General features: G+C 47.5%; 1 long non-coding RNA gene across 1 annotated transcript; it reads left to right on the forward strand.

Moving 5' to 3' along the window:
- Positions 1–7,793: 7,793 nt before the first annotated feature.
- LOC308566183 lies at positions 7,794–10,222 on the forward strand. Its single transcript, XR_014000136.1, has 3 exons — positions 7,794–7,891; positions 9,472–9,564; positions 9,699–10,222. It is a non-coding gene; the product is annotated as an uncharacterized lncRNA (long non-coding RNA).
- Positions 10,223–12,196: the final 1,974 nt, after the last annotated feature.

Here is a 12,196-nt window from a genome sequence, read left to right on the forward strand (position 1 = left end):
AAGCAGCGCCGGTAAGTCTTTCATTATTCAACAGAGGTGTTGGCTTAGCCATGGGGGCTTAAAGGTCCAGAGCTTTCCCAGCTCCACTGCCCAAATATACTGTGGAAGAGACTCACAGGATGGTGGTGGCCAGAGCACAAACGTGCAGTGTCCTTTCTCAGCTGTGCCTTAACAGGAAAGAAGCAAACACCCAAACTGCACCAGCTGGGCATGGCAGAAAGTACAGAGGCCTCAAGGTCCAGAGATTCAGGTTTACTATATATGTGCCATTGTTTTCAAACTTACAGCATGAACACTGTACATAATTTCTCAGGGTCTCATGTCTTTATTTACAAAGTGAGCAGATGTCCTCCAACTCTAAAGTCTAAGGTTCTAGGAAGAGATTTGAATGCATGAATAAATATAAAAGTGCCTCCCACATAAGCAGTCAAACACGTATTGAACCTGAGAAGGCATAGCAGTAAAATGGACTATGGTAGCACTGAAATACTATTCTCTCGGTGCAACCCTTTTGGAAAGCAATATGGGAACAAGAATCAGGAGTCATAAAAATGTTCGTCCCTTGACTTGTAATTCCATTCATGGGAATTTATCCCATGGGAATAATTAAATATAAGATAAAAGCTATAGTGCATCACCGCTAATGTAAAAAAAAAAAAAATCAGAAACAATCTAAATGTCTAATAAAAGGGGCAAATAAACTATTGCCTGGGCAATATTATAGAGACATTACAAGGATTACTATGAAAAGGGAACCATAGGAAAGTGTTTATGATTTCATAATTAGTGAAAAGGGCAATATATATAATATTGCTATTACTATTTAAAATAAACTATGCGTATGGCCAAAGGCTAAAATGAAACATGTAAATATGGAAACAGTTGTAAAAAAGAGCTGAGATTACAGTGAAGGTTTTCTTACTTCTCATAGGTTGCCCTTATAATAAAGTTATTGTTTCAACCCTGCTGTCTCTCTCTGCTCTTCATGCTCATGACTAATGAGACGTTCCTGTAGCAGCAGAACAGGGGAGCCCGCTGCTCATGGTCTGGGGGTGGCCTGGAGCCCTTCCAGCTGCAGCAGCCCGACACAGGCATGAGCACCTTCTGGTAGCGTCCAGCAAGCCCACCAGGGACCCAGAGGGGCTGACCAGGGGTCCCTACGCTAGGAGAGGGTCAGTTAGGCTATAACCCCATCAAAGAGGGCTACTCAGGAAGACCCTGCAGTGCCCTGCCTTTTGCCCAAGATGGTTCTGACAGAAGACCTGTAAAATCATTGATGCTGAGCTGAAATAAGGAACAGACAGGGTCCCTGAAAACCCTTGTGACCCCGGGGCATCAGCTCCAAGCAAAACAAAAAGAGTGGCCCCTGGCCAGGTAGCTCAGTTGGTTAGGATGTTGTCCCTGATACACCAAGGTTGCAGGTTTGATCCCCGGTCAGGGCACATGCAAGAATCAACCAATGATGCATAAATAAGTGGAAGAACAAATCGTTTCTCTCCCCGCCCCCCTCCTTTTCTCTCTCTCTCAAATCAATTTTTAAAAAAGGGTGGGTGAAGACAAGATGGGTAAGAATGTAATGAAGTTGAAAGGGAGATTTTTTTGCTGTGGGCTTGATGGCAATGTTGAAAAACCAAAAGCTTAAAGACAGCAAAAAGGATTTGGAAGAGTCACAGTGAAAAATGAGCGACTGCTTCAACCGGAGCTGGAAAACCTGGGATTTCCAAGCAACACAGAGGTGCCTGTTGAGCTGAGAGCGCGAGGAGCGCAGCCAGCTGGCACGGCCGGCGCGGGAGGCTGGCAGCCCCCAGCAGCGGCAGCGTGGGACGGTGATTATCCAGGTGGGGCTGACACAAGCCCAGCGGAAGGCTGGGACGTGAGGGGATTTCAGGAGCTTTCAAGGACATGCTGGAGAGAGCCAGCCCTTGCTGGGTTCCCTGTTTGCCAAGCCCGACAGCGGGGCTTTCTGTGCGCAGGGATGCGCTCCTTGGCTGCTCTCGGGGGGAGACAAAGCAGCTTTAAAGGGCAGGACACTAACAGCTTTGGACTATTTTCCATGGAATTTGTTTTTTAAGTTATGATAAATGGTACATAACTTAAAATCTGCCATTTTAACTGTTTTTAAGTGTACTGTTCTGCGGCATTAAGTACATTCACATTGCTGGGCAACCATGGCCATTGTCCATCCCAGGACTCTTCCATCTCCTCCATGGAAACTCGGTCCCCGTGAAACATGAATTCTCCATTTCTCTCTCCCCCCAGCCCTACCCTTGGTAACCACTGTTGTACTTTCTATCTCTGAATTTTCTTATTCCAAGTATTTCATATAAGTGAAACCGTACAATACTTGTCTTTTTGTGACTGGTTTATTTCACTTAGCACGATGTTTTCAAAGTTCATCCATATTGTTGCCTGAGTCAGGATCTCTTCCCTTTTTAGGGCTGCGTAATATTCCATTGCATGTGTACGCATATTGCTTATCCACTCCTCAGGGAATGGACACTTGGGTTGCTTCTGCCTTTTGGCTACTGTGAATAGTGCTGCTATGAACATGGGTGTACAAATACCTATGCAATCCCCATTTTCGATTCTTTTGTGCATTTACCCAGAAGTGGAATTGTCCATGATATTTTTTTAAAAAACAATGTGTATAACTGAATAAAAACAGATCAATGCAACTTTGACCAAAATGGGTGGTGCTGGGCATTTGAAAGCTGGGTACAAGGAGATCTGGGTACCAGCGCCCCTGCCCGGGCAGGGCTGATGGCACTGCATCGCTCATACTCATTTCCAGAGCCCTAGACTGGGATGTCTGGTTAGTCTTTTAGGATTCAAGGCCTGACCCTAAACACTGGCTATTTCGATTTTGGGAAAGAAAGGAGCCACGCCAGGCTCCCAAAGCCCATTCAGCCGGCAAAAGCACACATGTGGCTGTGTGAAGCATGAGGTACGCAAACAGCTGTGGTTTGGGCACAGATGATAAAAACCGAGCTGGTCACTGGGAAAAATAAAGCCAAGTTTCAGTGAGGAACCCTAGCCTTCCCTTTCTGGTATTATTTGGGCTCAAAGCTCAGGCTTTGGAGTCAAGATAGCCTCTATGCTCCACTAGTCTTAACTCTGTTATCTTGGGCAGGCTATTCTATCTCCCTGATTCTCAGTTTCCTCATCTGTAAAATGGGTAGCTAAAGGGATTAGATGAGATCTGTATGTGTAAGTGCTTAACACAGAATCTAGCACAGGATAGACTATCAACGAATATCAGTTTCCTTCTTTTCCCATCTCAGTGGCCTCCTTCACTGCCACCCCTCACCCTCTTTTGAACTTCAGGTGCCTAGGACCCCTGTGCTGTCTGGCACCTCCCCAGGTAGTTTGAAGTTACCAGAAAAAGAAAAAGGCAGAAACACCGCATCCTTGCCTCCTAGTGTTGAAAGAAGCCCATTGCAGGTACATACAATAAATCACAGGTTCATACTTTTTATTGGTTGATGAATCAGAGGTCAGCTCTAATTTACAAATACGTACCTGAGTCATCACTATAACTGGAGTTTACTGCGTGCTCTTATATATGATTAAATACTATCTAGCAGGATAATTACAAGGCATCATTAAATATATCCTGTAATTCTTAGGTCCCATCCTAGACCTACCATTCTGGGGTAGGGACTAAGAATCTATACTTTGGGTACGCCCCCCAAGGTGATTCCTATTCCTAGGGCTAATGACCTCTGCTTGACCAGCAGCAGGATGATCCCAGGTGCTTGGGCAGGGCCCAGTGGCTGTTGCTGAGATAAGGGCTGGGGGCGCAGGAAGTCCATATGTCACCCACTCCACAACCTCAAGCAGAAACGCCAGCGGCAGCCTTGCTGTCCTGGCACCGACAGAAATTTTACCCTGAGCTGACACATGGGCTCTGGCTTTGGGACCCTGATAGGCCACCATTTGATTCATGTAGTAAAAAGAATCACACTGGCCTCCACATTTTTTTCTTGACATAAGTTTTTTGTCTTTTTTTAAAGGTAAAGCATGAGTTGTACATAGAACCAGGGTTAGTGTCAAATCAAACAGGAGAGTGGTTTGTTTTTGGCTTCCTATTACAACCCCATCCCCAGGGTACCCGGTGGCAGTGGACACCCGAGCCCCTCTCTGTGGCCCCCTCACCACCGCCCTAGAAAGCACTGCGTCCTCTGGCACCTCCTTCAGCTATGTGACTCCTGCAGAAACCTAAGCACGCAACAAGCAAGGCATTAGGCAGTCGATAAAATTAGCATAAAGATTGTGTAGGAACTTAGGAAATCCTTATTAAAAACATTAAATAACATGGATTATTAAGTATAGAAAATATCGACGTCATTAGAGCTGTACAAACACGAAAAACAAAACAGTATGCCAAAAAGTGAAACTTTCGAGAGGGGTGACCATCTTTGTTTCCCTAAGACTTTTTAGAATGTGTTGCAGTGTTACAGTTATTAAAAGCCACCTTTCTACTGGCCCTTTTCCTGCCTGAATTACAGGACAGTAAGCCACAGTCAGGACTGAGGCCTTCACTAACGACCGAGTAGTCACTAACCTTGAAAGGTCAGAAGCCTCCCAGTGAAGCCCCCAGTAGATGCCGGGCTCTGAGCGCAGCCTGTTCTCAGCAGCCGGCCGAGCTACCTGTCCAAACAGCTTGTTAACGGCCCCGTGAGGCGCCAGTGGAGACGAGCAGCCCCTGAGCAGCTGCTTACGCAGCAGGCCGGGCGGCGCTCTCCCGCCAGCAGGCAGGAGCCACTCCGGGCCGGGTGGTGTGAAGCGCTCGGAATCTGGCTTCTCGTTTGGACTATTTCCAGCTGAGCTACACTGCGCGTCAGTTCATGCCTCGTCCCATGCTCTGCTCCAGCCTCTGCCCGCACATGGGTGGGGGAGAAGCTTCGAAGTGCGGCCTCCTTTCACAGCCTGTGAGGTGAGGGGGGCGGTGACAGGGGCCTCTAAATACCCCAGGGTTGCAATGCCTGAGGCTGGCCACGCCGGGGTGGAACTGCATAGACAAGTGGTGGGGTTATACGCAAGGAAACAGTCAGAGAAATATTCTTCTGAATGTCAAGTTTTCGTCCAGCCAACTGGGTGATTACATCATCTTTCCTTGAGGGAGAGAAGGCAATGGGAGGGAATGCCAGCTCCTGGGGCGTTCAGGAGAGATTTGGAGAATTTTGTTGGAAAGAGCGAGCCAACATAGATTATGCGTGGGCATGAATGTTGTGACCTGGAAGAGCCCTAGTCCCACAGTGCTGTGGGGTGCCCTGGGGAAGAGAGCTGGGAGAAGGTGAAGAAAAGCATCTTTGTCAGAGAAACAATAGGAGGTACAGTCTCACTGTGATGATTCCCTCTCAGCTTTTAGCTCTTCCGATCCCCAGGAATCCTAAGAATATAAGTACTCCATCATTGAGTTAATTCCAGCCATGAGTCTTAAGAACGGTTCTGTAAAATGGAGGCAATTAACTAAACAGAAAGTTGCTGGCTCACAGAGAACACTTGAAACAGTGATGCGCTGAAATAAAAAATGCAAACATCACATGTAATCTCAAGATTATAAGGTCTGTTGAGGCTTCTTCCTCCTACGCACAGCATCTGTGATTTGAGTAGCTGACAGGAGGTGTGCAATGGGACCAAGCTTTGGCCCTGTTAGCACCATGGTAAGACATAACCTAGGCATGAGCAGAAAAGAGAGGAATGTCTCTACGCTCTCTCTATAAACACTGTAATTCTTAACCCATGGCTACTGGTTTATTATTCAGTAAATGACCCTTACTCACTTAAAGGTGAAGAACCTATTTTGTACACGTTTATCTTCAAAATTTCAGTTCTAATACCCACATAATAAATTCAAGTCAAGCCTTAACATACAATAGTTTCTGAAGAAAATGTAGCACAATATACCAAAACTTATGGGCTGCAGCTAGTGCAGTGCATAGAGGGCAACTTATAGCTATAAATGCCTGGAGGGTCCAGCCAGAAAATTAGACAAGAAAATGAAAGAAAGGGCACCCAGATTGGAAAGTATGAAGAAAAATTAATATGGGTTGTTACGGGTTAAATTGTGTCCCCCAAAAAGATATGTTGAAGTCCTCTCCCTCTCCCTTCCTCTCTCTGTAAAATCAATAAAATCATATTTAAAAAAATAAATGAAAAACTTTAATTTAAAATTTTTAAATAAATTTTAAAATAGAAATAAATAAACGAGAATGAGGGACCTAGCATTTGAGTTCCTCTGTATCGACAGAATTTGATTAATGAAATAAATAATTTTAATATGTGATATATGGCATGAGCTCACATTATAAAGGGAAGGGGTGTAACAGGTACAAGTGTTCATATGTCATATCCCTGCAGAATGAAGAGAGCAGCTTGGGGTGAAGGTTAATGAGTAGAAACAGCGATGTCCTGCCAGGCCGGTGTGTCTCCTCGGTGGTAAACAGCAGCTCCACCTATGTGGGGGGAGGTAAACTCCGTCCCATGCCATTGCCCGGTCTGCCACCCTGGCCTCCTCCCATCACGTCACCTAGGCCTGCTCCCCGTCCAGGAAGAACCAGCCCCAGTCATGTCTGGGGAGGGGCGGGGAGGGCTGGCGTCGCCTGCTCGTTCGGACTGTTTCTCTTCTACACCCCCTGGCTCCGTTGCCATCTCCCAGGGCAGACCTGGCTTCCCCCCTGCCGCGGGATCCGGGGTAAGGAAGATGGGTCACTGTGCCCCTGGCTTCTCCCTGAATTTAAGTGTCTGGGCTTTGACCGTTTCTGCTAGAAATGGCCACGTGCCTGGCGCCACTCGCTGACGCACATCAACTACCGGACTGGTGACCGCACAACAGCCCAAAGCGCACCATTTTTTCAAGGACATGTATAAGGAACACTGGCTTACCCTGTGCCCAGCTAGCTTTCTTCCCCCAAACACTTGTACATGTGTGTAATTTGACATGCATGCTCCCCCGCAGGCAGGCTGCCCAGCCTCCTGGCTTATCTGACACCAGGCCTCCTGCTCAGGCCTCTCCGGGAGGCAGGCATCGCTCATGGTCTGGTCCCCACAGGAGTGATGCGGGCCCCGCCTCACCTTGCTCAGGCCGTAAGAGAGGCTGCGTTTCTGCCTCTGCCTGTTCTCCCCAGGCCGGCCCAGTCCTGCCTGCTCTTCACCCTGGCATGCCTGCTGCACTCCAGCCTGGCATAGCTTAGAGGCTGTTGGCTCCAAACCAGATCCTGCTCACTTGCCTCTCCCAAGCCTACACAATTGAGAATATACCCCGACCCCGAGCCATCCGGGGAGCTGCGCCGCGTGGGACTCAGGAACGGCGATCACCAGCGCTCTCTGGGGGAGCAGGTAGCTGTGCTCCGCCTGTACTGTGGGGCAGAGCATGGAGACTGGCCGGCCTTTCACGGTTCAAATCTCAAATTACCACAAAGCAGCTCTGTGACTTGAACAAATCATGCAACCTCTCAGGGCCTCAGGTTCCTCATTTGTACCATAAAGATGATACAGTAAAACCCCCGACATAAGGTGATGGGTGGGGCAAAAAGAGGTCAGTCTTGTGAAATGCTAGGGAGCACGTTTGAGAAGTTAATGAAATGACTTGGATCTCCAGGATTCTCACTATGGGAGCCAAATCCTTTCCAGTCTCAGCTGTGGTTTGTTGCCACCTGGGTGTTGTTTACCCTGGTTTAAATATTGACGGGAACAGGTATGGGTCCTGGCTGTGTGGCTGGCTAAGGTTCCCAGGCCAGCAGCGATAATTCCGGGAATCTCCAGTTACCTGACACCTGCTGTGTCTTTTGGATCCAGGGAAATTGGGCTGGAAGAATTCTGAGGACACAAGGACTCACTCTGCCTCCCCACTTTCCCAGGGGAGCTGCAGCCCTCCCCATTCTGCTCGGTAAGATCTTCAGCTCATCTCATTGAGAGGAGTAGCTGGGGGAAGGACAGGAACTGGGAGGCAAACAGCAATGAAGGGATATCTGAATTTGCTTTATTGTAGAGTTTTACTTTAAAACCTATCCTATTAGTGTTGTTGTGAGGATTAGGGTTAATATATGCATATGTTATAGTGTCGTGTAGTATTTGCTCATTTAATGCGGTATTCGTGTCGCAAATGTTTATTAAGCACCTACTATGTGCCGGTCACTATACTGGGTCTAGGACCATGACAGTAAATAAGATACATGTTGTTTCTGCCCTTATGAAACTTGAGGTTTAGCGGAACTAACAGCTTGGAGCAGTGCCTTGGAAGCTATGAAGGTTAAACTATCATATTTTTTTCTAAAATACCATCTTCCCCTAAACACTTCAAAACACTTAAGAACTTACATGCATATTTTGGGACAGAATATTTTCTCCACTTCTTTAAACAAATGGTTCTCAAAAGGGGTCAGTTTTGCTGCCCAGGGGTATTTGGCAACGTCTGAAGACATTCTTTTGTTTTCATAACCTGGGGGCTGGGGAGGATGCTACTGGGATCGAGTGGGTGGAGCCCAGGGATGCTGCTAAACATCCTACAATGCACAGGACAGCCCCACGACAAAGACTCACCTGGCCCAACACTTCAGTATGCCAAGGCCAGAAACCATGGTCTGAAGGGCACCTGCTGATCCACAATCAGTTATTTTTGGCAGCAAGGAGAGACAAACACAGGTCACCCTTAGGAAAGCTGGCCCTCTGTGCTGTGCTCTGTGGCACTCACCTGTGACTGCAGAGGGGGAGCTGAGGGGGCTCTTGGGCAGAGAGCTGGCCTGGGTGTGCGTTCAGAGTACTCGGCACCACAACCGCATTTGCCGTGTTATATCTGACCGAACCTTTTATGGAACTAGATTTTCAAACAAAAGCTCCTGGAAAATGCCTTGTCTTTTCTACCTTCTGAAAACCTTACCAAGATATGTCAAGGCCGCCGCACCCACGATTTCAGTTCACTTGGTGTTGTTTCTTGCTGTTTGAGTGTTTTAAGTTGCCTGGGAATCATGAATTGAGTTTGTCTTTGGGGCGCCCCGGCTCCCGCAGCGCCTGGCTTTGATCTGATGGTTTTCTCACACACGTGCAGCAAAGCAGTAGCATGTTGGAGACACCAGAGGATGGGGGAGAGGGAGGCCAAATAAAATGAAGCCAGAAGGACAGGGAGGGAGGAAGGGACGGAGGAAAGAGGGAGGGAGGGAAAGAGAGCGAGAACCAATGGGGGGGGGGGGCTAATAAGCACAGAAAGAGCAGAAATGGCCAGTTTAACGCTCTCGGCTTCAGGAGCCCTGGGTCCCAGCTTCAGCTCACCTCTTCGACTTCTGCAGCACTTTCCAAAGCCCTGCACTGGGAGCCCACTTCTCTCTCCTCCGGCTTCTGGCAGCTGCTGTCCCGTAGCTGGGCCCCGAAGCAGAATCCCGCGTGGAAACAGCACGCCTCTCTGAAGGGGAGCCAGGACGTGTGTGTGCACAAAACTCAAGATTATTTTTCCATCCCCATTTGCTTCGTCAGAGTGGATTATCAGCAAGTATGTCCCGTTGTTGGTGAAGCCTGAATATCCAGCAGTCAGTACCGGCAGAGAGGCACGAAGATTCAAGCTGTGATGTGAGTCCTTCGAACTCTGTATGTCTCATCCCATTTGCTGACCAAGCTACATCTCTTTTCTTAGAAATGAGATTTCGTTTTAAAATGTGCAAACATCTGATCTGAAATGTGCAAACCCCCTTTCCCCAGCGCAGCTCTTTCCTTGGGATTCGCGGCAGGTGTTAATGTGCTGCCACAGATCCTTTGACATAACGATTTCCCGAGCCCACCTGCAGACCTGCCGCCTCGTGAAGTCCTCCTCAACAGAAAGCAACAAATTCATCAGAATCGCTTGTGATACTTGCGGTTAACAGAATTTTGTGTTTTCTTAAGCATCATTCTTCATGCTCTTAAAAATGTGTTACTGGCTGATGCCGAGTGTTCTACAGCCCTTTCCTAATATAAAAAAGAATTCATAAAAGCTTCCGGAGATGGTATTTAATTGCTTAAACTTGCCCCCGACATAGTAGCCTTCAATAAGGAAACTCTTCTTTACCCCCAAAGTACCTTTCTTTCTCTTCAATTTCTCTAATTCTGGTGTGTGTGTTTTTTATTGTTGACACTATTACAGGTGTCCCCCAACTTCCCCGACTTTGCCTCCCTCCGCCCTGCCCCTGGCCCCCCTCTAACTTTGAACTCTTTAGAAATTCAGTGAGGCCCGGCTGGGCGTGGCTCAGTGGTTAAGCATCAACCTAGGATCCAGACGATCAGGGTTTGATTCCCGGTCAGGGCACATGCCTGGGTTGTGGGCTGCAGCCGATCAATGACTCTCTCATCATTGATGTTTCTAGCTCTCTCTCTCCCTCTCCTTTCCTCTCTCTGAAATCAATAAAGATATATTTAAAAAAAAGAAAAAAAGAAATTCAGTGAGTTTCTGCTGGTTTCTTTATAGCGTGATATCTAACAAACTCTCCACACGCCGTGCACATGGCAAGTGATCAGTAAGTGTGTCAGATAGAGAATGGGGGGGGGGCTTTGCAAAAATGGCTCATCAATACATTACGAGACTGTAGGGCCGCAGCATCCACTGAGGACCCTTCCTTGTTCTCAGCTCTCATCTGGGCATTTCCAGGACTGAGGGGTCTCTCACCCGCCAGCCTCCCTCCAGCTCTAAATAGGGCCATTGTGCTGGAGACGGAAGCAGGCTCCTCATGGGCAGGGGCCTCCTGGGCAGCCCAACGGCCCTCGGTCAGCCAGCACGTCTGCGCTCTCAGCGCTTGTCTCCAGGCCCGCAGGTCAGGCCGATCACATGGAAGCCCAAGCCAGTGAGAGGAATGGAAATGATGGGGCCTGAAAATCCTTCACTCTTTGTTCTTCTGATGGGTGACAGGATAATTAGTCCAAATGAGATGCAGCCTCTCCCAGACTATATTTAGTCTAATTGCAGAGCTTTCTTTCCCCTGAAGGAGGCTGGGATTCCTCCCTGGTAGATGGTAAGTGCCAGAAGGGGATCAGAGCCAAGCAGGCCAGCCACAGCCACGCCAGAGCACGCTCTCCCCTTCTCAGAAGGGAGGCAGTGGTGCCGCTTGGGTCCAGGAGTCAGGAAATGGGTGCCCCCAACTCACTAACTAGCTGTGTGACTGAGGACCCTTGATTCCCTCTGGGCCTCAGATTATATGTTAAATAAGCATGATAATCTCTAGCTCACAGAAGAGTGATGATAAAACGTGATAACTTGTGTAAAGCACTTTATGAGCTGTAGATGTGTGATAAAAATGGAGGTGTGTTGCTACAAATAATAGAAGTTCCCTGCCAGGCTGGTGTGGCTCAGTGGTTGAGCATCAACCCATGCACCAGGAGGTCACTGGTTCAGTTCCCTGTCAGGGCACATGCACACACGAGTTGTGGGTTCGATCCCTGGCAGGGGGCGTGCAGGAGGCAGCTGATCGATGTTGATGTTTCTCTCTCATCGATGTTTCTCTCTCTCTCCCTCTCCCTTTCTCTCTCTCTAAAATCAATAAAAACATATTTTTTAAAAATAATAGAAGTGCCCAGATTTCCCCCTTTACAAAGGGCCAGTGCCCACTTGACCTTGACATGTAAGGCTTCGTCTTACTTATGAAGTAAGTTTCTTATCATCTCTCCTTTCCTCCGTCTGGGACCACTGTTTCCCAATCTTTAAGCTCATGGTTAATGCTCAATAAATACTTGATTGCTAATATTACTATTGCAATTAAAATACAAAAATGGATCCCGGCTGGAGTGGCTCAGCGGTTGAGCATCGACCTAGGATCTAGGAGATCTTGGTTCAGTTCCGGGTCAGGGCACATGCCCAGGGTGCGGGCTCAAGCCCTTGTAAGGGGCATGCAGGGGGCAGCCGATAGATGGCTCTCTCTCATCACTGATGTTTCTATCTCTCTCTCCCTCTCCCTTCCTCTCTCTGAAATCAATAAAAACATTTAAATTTTAAAAAAAGATACTAAAATAGAGAAGTATTGATTCAGCAAACAGAAGAGATGCTCTATGTATTTAATTGTCTAAATATATATATTTGCAAGTAAATTGAGAGGGGAAGCTTAGAAGAGCACTTTTTCATTGCCAAGTACTCCTAAAAGACAACATAATATTGATATGCCTTTGCCTATTCCTTCAGCTATATATTTTTGAATTTAATAATTTTAATATAATTTGAAATTAGAGTGTTCAATGAACT

The sequence above is a fragment of the Miniopterus schreibersii genome (assembly GCF_964146895.1).
Source record: "Miniopterus schreibersii genome assembly, chromosome: 13".
Lineage (NCBI taxonomy): Eukaryota > Metazoa > Chordata > Mammalia > Chiroptera > Miniopteridae > Miniopterus > Miniopterus schreibersii.